General features: G+C 40.4%; 1 pseudogene; it reads right to left on the reverse strand.

Annotated features, from left to right (window-relative positions):
• Positions 1 to 5,520: 5,520 nt before the first annotated feature.
• On the reverse strand, positions 5,521 to 5,663 carry LOC117356096 (annotated as a pseudogene).
• Positions 5,664 to 6,654: the final 991 nt, after the last annotated feature.

Here is a 6,654-nt window from a genome sequence, read left to right on the forward strand (position 1 = left end):
CCCCTCCCCCTCAATGCCTTCCAGCATTTCTTGTCCCCCGCCTTGTTGAACTACTCATTTGTCCCCAGCAACACTCCCCGCATCACTATGTCCAATAACCCCCTACCCTGCATCCCCTCTGTTCCCTCTCCACCTGCCACCACTATATGAAAACTCATCTCAGCCCTCTGCCCCTCCCTGCCTTCCAGCATTTGTCTCCCGGCCTTACTTACTTTTTTAACTGCTCCTTTTTCCTCTTGTCCTGCTCCTCTTTCAAGTGCTCTTACTTCAATTGCTCCTCAGTCCCCAGCACTGCAGCTTTCCCCGCAAAGGCCAATGGTGGGTTGGACAGCACAGGATGGCACAAGACGACAAGACAGCTACCCTACATGTGGCTGACCCACAAGCCTCTCTCCGACATCAGAGTTACGACGGAGAGAGGCTTGTGGGTCAGCCACTTACAAAAGAGAGTGCGGCTCCATAAGGCAGGACAAGGCAGTGCAGCGAATCGGCAGTGCAGGATCAGGAACAGAGGTGCGAGAGATCAGGGAAGGATCGCGAATGATGGCAGCGGCAGAAAACGGGACATTTTGGCATCCCGAAGCAGTGCGTCAGGACAATGGAATGGGCGATCCAATAATGGGACTGTCCCGTTCAAAACAGGATGATATAGACCAGCGAGACAACCCTGCCAAGGCCTTATTATTATTACTAAGCAGTTGCTCTGCTATCAAGGGCCTCATACACAGCAGAACCACAATACAACTTTCAAACATCCTATTTTACATGAATACCTCTGACACCAAGCGCATACATACAGTACAGTATAGTGCCTTAATACAAAAGTTTATGTTCTTCTTTTTTCTGTACTGTACAGCTTTAACATACCTTCCATTTTATGCACCTGTGCTTCATATTTCAGGGCAACCTTATGCATTTGCAGGTGTACCCTTAAGCTTTCCCTCTTATCACTTGTCTTCTAGAATCTGGATAAGAGAGCAAATCTTTTCAAACTAGAATCAAAGCACACTTTCACCTAAATGGTTTTAAAAAGCTTAAACTCCTTAAACAACTGACATGGTGGCCTGTTGGAGACAAACCAGTTCTCCTTCCTCAGACTCTCAGCTACCTATTGGGGAAACTAAACAACTCCCATATGCTTGCATCTGTGCCTAGGAAAACAAGCAAGGAGAGGGAGCCTTGCTAAACATACTCTCTGGGGGGGGGGGGGGAATCCATCCTCGTTTCCCCAAATGGTATGTCTCTCTTCTAAGACAAAAAAAACCCCCACAAAAACTTTCTTTTTAAATTCCTCTCATAGCATGCAACAGGTTAGTATCATATTTTCTTGTATACTGTATAACCCTCAGGTTAGCACATTTTTGGTTTGTTAGTTGTATAGCCTGAACCTTTCCATAACCATTTAAAAAATATGTTGACCAGTATCATAAGAACAAATACATTTTGTTTTTCATCATCTTGTTGATATTACTAAATTGTTGTGAATGCATAAATAGAACAACTTAAAACATTAAAAAAAATATAGGTGTTGAGGTTTGGGTATTTGGGGGTTTGGGGGTTTGGGTATTTGGGGGTTTTTTTTCTTATTGTTGTTTAAAACAAGCAAAAAAGGTCTCGGGAGAAAATCTCTATTATATATAATTCTAGATCTTCAATATAAGTCATATACCTCAAATAAGATCTAATAAAATTAAATATCTATGTAATAAATTAATAATAGTGTTCAGTCAGAAATTAACACATTCCCCCATTGGTCATGGTGTAATCTGAACCATCATAGAACTTCCTGCCTAACAACTGTAAACATTAGCTAAAGCACAAAAAAGAAAATGTTACTTACCTTGACGTGTTTTGTTGCAAAATCAGGCAGGAGAGGATTAGAACCAGAGATTCCTTTTTCAAAAGCACTACCAGCTGTCTTTAAATACCAAAAAGTTCCAAAAAGTAAAAAAAGAAAAAAGATATCCACCAATGGTGACAAAGAAAATCAAAAACTAATAAAGTCCATTCAAAAACATTAATCCAAAGAACATTAGTTAGAGTACATGAAACAAAAATCAAGTATAACATGTGGCATACCCCATCAAAATATAAAATCATGCATTACCCGCAGGGTATATATGAGAAAATGTGGTAATTGAACACCTGGGAGCTTTGCTAATTAGTACTCCTCCCAGTTCCTCGATCATCTGCTGCTTCCCAACTTCAGTCTTACTGCCTGCTGGGAAATGTAGTCCAGCTTTCTCAAAGAGGTTTATGTTTTACATTTCATTATGTTTAAGGAGTGGAAATTAAACCTAACTTTTACCCTTAACATTTTCACACAAAAAGCTTGTCCTAGCTAATTGTCACAGTCTCTGATTTGGAGGAGAGAAAGGATGATACAGTAGCCAAATATTCTGGTGGTTTGGAAAGAATAATTAAATTAAACCAAATGTGACTCATATATCAAACCATTAGATGTCATTGACAATAAAGTTCAAAGATGGATTCTGCAGTTTAGCAACCACAGGCTGCCAATATCTCATAGCCATGTCCAGATTAACATTAAAATGGACTCTAGGCAAACATATTTGTGGGTCCCTTCCATGGACCACCATTTACTTCTTTTCTATAAATTCTCCTTTGCTTTTTCTCAGCCCCCAATAGGATCTTGGTTTATGGCTTTCCCTCCTTCTTTCTATTTTTCTGGTGTACTACATGCAGACTCTGGCATCTTAGGGTTTTGTTTCTATAGGACTTTTAGTTTGTAGTCATGTATTTGCAAAGAGTTTATCTGTGTTCTGCATGTGTGACCTAGGCTAGATGTTCTGGTAGGAATGAATGTCGTGAAGCGTTATTGGTGTCATGGTCCCAAGTAGGATGATATTTGTCGGCTCTCTGTCAGCCCTTTTGGACCCAAAATAGCCCTTGCTTAAAAATTAGCGAAGACCACTGCAATAGAGGATTAAAATTACTTGCACAGCTTGCCTGCTTCTTTAAACCAGGCCAGTCCATTTAAAAATTTTGCTTTCACAGACCTCGTGCTGACCCATAACCTGCAGCTGCCCTCACACCAAGGACTAAGCCCTGCAGTTTTCCTTACTCTGGAAAGGTAAAGTGTGGAGGAAAAGCCATAAACCAAGATCCTATTGGGGGCTGAGAAAAAGTGAAGGAGAATTTATGGAAAAGAAGTAAATAGTGGTCCTATGGTAGGGGCCCACAAATATGTTTGCCTAGAGTCCATTTTAATGTTAATCTGGACATGGCTATGGGATATTGGCAGCCTGCAGTTGTTAAACTGCAGAATCCATCTTTTCCAAGTCTCTGGTTGTACTTCCGTCTGGGCACTTAACTCTGTTTCCAGAGCCGCCTTATCCATTTGTTGTTTTTTTCTCCTTCACTTTCTGCTCTACATCCATCTTTCTAAATAGAACAAAACACAGAAGACCCCCCTCTCATCAATACTGGGCAAGTTTCTCAAATATCATCATATAACATTTAAAGGCTTTTAAATATTTAAATGTGCTCATAAGCTCTTTAGTAAGGCGCCATAACAGTGGTACAACGTCGCTGGAAAGGTGCTTGAATTTTAATCATAACACATTGCATGGAGCAAGGAATCTTGCTTCTACTGGAGTGTCAAATGTTATGGCTCTACAAAAGCTGTTTAATAGTAGACCACTTATCTGAAACGGTCAGGTCACGGCTCCCATTCGTAAACTGACCTTTTCAGATAGAGAAGGAGGAGAAATGTTGGATACAGGGGGCATCATTAAATGGTACAGGATAGAGAAAGAGATGGGGATGTTGGAAAGATAGGGAGAGAGGGGGTAAACAATAGACAAGAGGAGAACAAGATAGAAAGTACACTAGATGGAAGAGAGTGAAGGGGTAAATTCTGGGCAGAGGAGGAAAGATGCTCGACATGGAGGGGGAAGTTACTGAAAGGCTGGGGAAGAAGAGTGATGAATGAGGAAAAGAGATGAAAAATTGTGGGGAAAATGCAGTAAAAACGATTTAGGCTTGGAAAGTAAAAACAAAGAGTGAAATCTTAGTGGATAGAAGGAAAAAGTAAATGGAGACAAGCTAACAGAGTTAAGGGTCAAGTACCTGGTTCTCTGTGCTGTGCTCTCCCCAGCTTTCAAAGAACATGCTGTTGTTAAGGAAGTATAGCTTGCTTTTTGTATCAAATTTTTGGTGGCGTACCAATGCATCCCGACACACTGGTTAAGAACTGTGGGTTTCAAGTTGCCATGTAAAGGCTTTTTTTCATTATATGACAGCTTGACTCCCCTCTCCCCCACACACACACACACACTTAGTTGCACCATTTGGAAGAAGGCAGCCACTAGGTCAGCAGCAACTGGGGGTCAGTCCTGCACCCACAACTACTGGGACCCCTGGGGTGTGTCAGGGTTATTTAGTCAAGGTGGCTGGCTAGAAGGGAGTTAATGTATGTGTGTGGGGGGTGGGGTGAGGGTGCTCACTGATATTGGAAGGGGCTGCCAAAGCAAAAGTTGGCTCAAGGCACCACAGTTCCTTGAGCCATCCCTGATCACATGCATATGAAATATAGGGAGATGAGTTAAATTTGGAAGGAGGTATGGGAGAGTTAAAATAAATAAAAGGTTCTATATAAGTTAATGTACACAATATTGTCCACTATTTTATTTTGATAATGTAGATCTCGTTATAGGACAGTAATCCAAGCCTTTTCCATAGGCTAGATTTCATTTTGCCGGTAGAAATTGGGAGCTTTGTTTGTTGCCCAGAGTGTCCATGAGTAAAAATATGCATGGCATTCAATGAGCACTCTTTTGTCTGCCTTCTGAGGAGGTGGTCCAAGGGTCAATGAAATTTGGGTAAAGTTCATAGACCTTGTTGATAAGCTCTGCTTCTTGTTGCTTGAGTAGATATTCCATGTAGAGGCACTAAAACCAGTTTACCTAATGAAAAGCCTGGTCAGATAAGTAGCCCTTTACTTTTGTTCTGGAAAACCTGTCCATCCCCATTAAAGAAAATAGCAAGCTATTCCAGAGCCTAGGAGCCCTGCTAAAAAAAAATAAAAATAAAAAGTGCCCTGACTATTGCGCACCAGCCTCATTTTGTGCATGAAGGACACTGTTAATTGCTAATAGTATTTATTTATGTATTTATAATATTTATTATCCGCCTAAAACCTAGGCAGCTTACAATAAAACATTCATAATTAGTTGAACAAATTAACATTAAACAAATGCCACATCATTTACATCACCCATAAGCTGTAATAATAATACAGGAAGTTCATAGAACTTCTTTTCAATTAAATGCCTGGACAAAAAAAAAATAAGTTTTTAACAATTTCCTAAACCTCAAAGCATTATCACAAAAACATAAATTCCCAGGTATATCATTCCACATAACTGGGCCAGCCACTGAAAAAGAGGATTTTGCTGTATCAACATAATATTCCTCTTCACATCTTCCCACATCTAACAACATTCGACTTTCAGATCTCAATGTACGTCCTGGCTTGTATATGTGTAAGATTTCATTAAAGTATCTGGGCAATTCACCATATATCCCCTGATATGCCAATTTTATTATCTCATTTTTTTTCTAGATTAGGGACATATCTGATATTAAACTGATAAGAACAGATACTATACATGATCTTAGCGAAAAAGCCAAAATTTTATGCAAAATTGCACTGGAAGCCAGTGAAGCTTCTTTAGTATAGTCCATGAAGGTTTGTAGTCTATTAAGTGAGACTCAAAATATTTTATTACTAGTCCTTCAGGGGATAATTTTTTTAAGTATTTTCCACCTGTAAACTATATAGTACATGTGCCACCAAGAAGGTACATAAACATTTCCAGAGTATAATTTGAGTAGACCTGGGGCAAATTTGCAATATTTCCACATATTGGATAAACTGGTGTGTGTGCACATTTACACCTTCTTTGGACCATTATGATTTGAGGAATATGAGGAAAAAATAGCCCAGGAGGCCAAAAATTTCAAGCCCTTCTTTAGATACGTGAAAGGGAAAAAACCTGCAAAAGAGGCAGTGGGACCCCTGGACGACGAGGGACGAAAAGGGTACATCAAGGAAGATAAACAAATCGCAGACAAACTAAATTCCTTCTTTGCGTCCGTCTTTACGAAGGAGGACACCTCAACAATACCTGAAGCGGAGAAAGTGTTTGCAGGAGAAATAGAAGACAGCCTCACCACAGTTGAAGTGGACTTAGACCAGATATACTATCAGATCGACAAACTTAAAAGTGACAAATCCCCTGGACCGGATGGAATTCACCCGAGAGTCTTAAAGGAATTGAAGGTTGAAATCGGAGAGTTATTGCTAAAACTTGCAAACCTGACAATCAGAACTGGACAGATACCGGACGACTGGAGGATAGCAAACGTCACGCCAATTTTCAAAAAAGGATCGAGAGGGGAACCGGGCAACTATAGGCCTGTGAGTCTTACGTCTGTCCCCGGCAAGATGGTTGAAGCACTGATCAAGGATAGCATAGTCCGGCACTTGGACGCACACGACTTGATGAAACCCAGTCAACATGGCTTCAGGAAAGGGAAATCATGTTTGACGAATTTACTCCAATTTTTTGAGACCGTGAACGAGCAAATTGATAGTGGGAAGCCGGTGGACATAATATACTTGGACTT

This window comes from Geotrypetes seraphini, chromosome 2 (genome assembly GCF_902459505.1).
Source record: "Geotrypetes seraphini chromosome 2, aGeoSer1.1, whole genome shotgun sequence".
Lineage (NCBI taxonomy): Eukaryota > Metazoa > Chordata > Amphibia > Gymnophiona > Dermophiidae > Geotrypetes > Geotrypetes seraphini.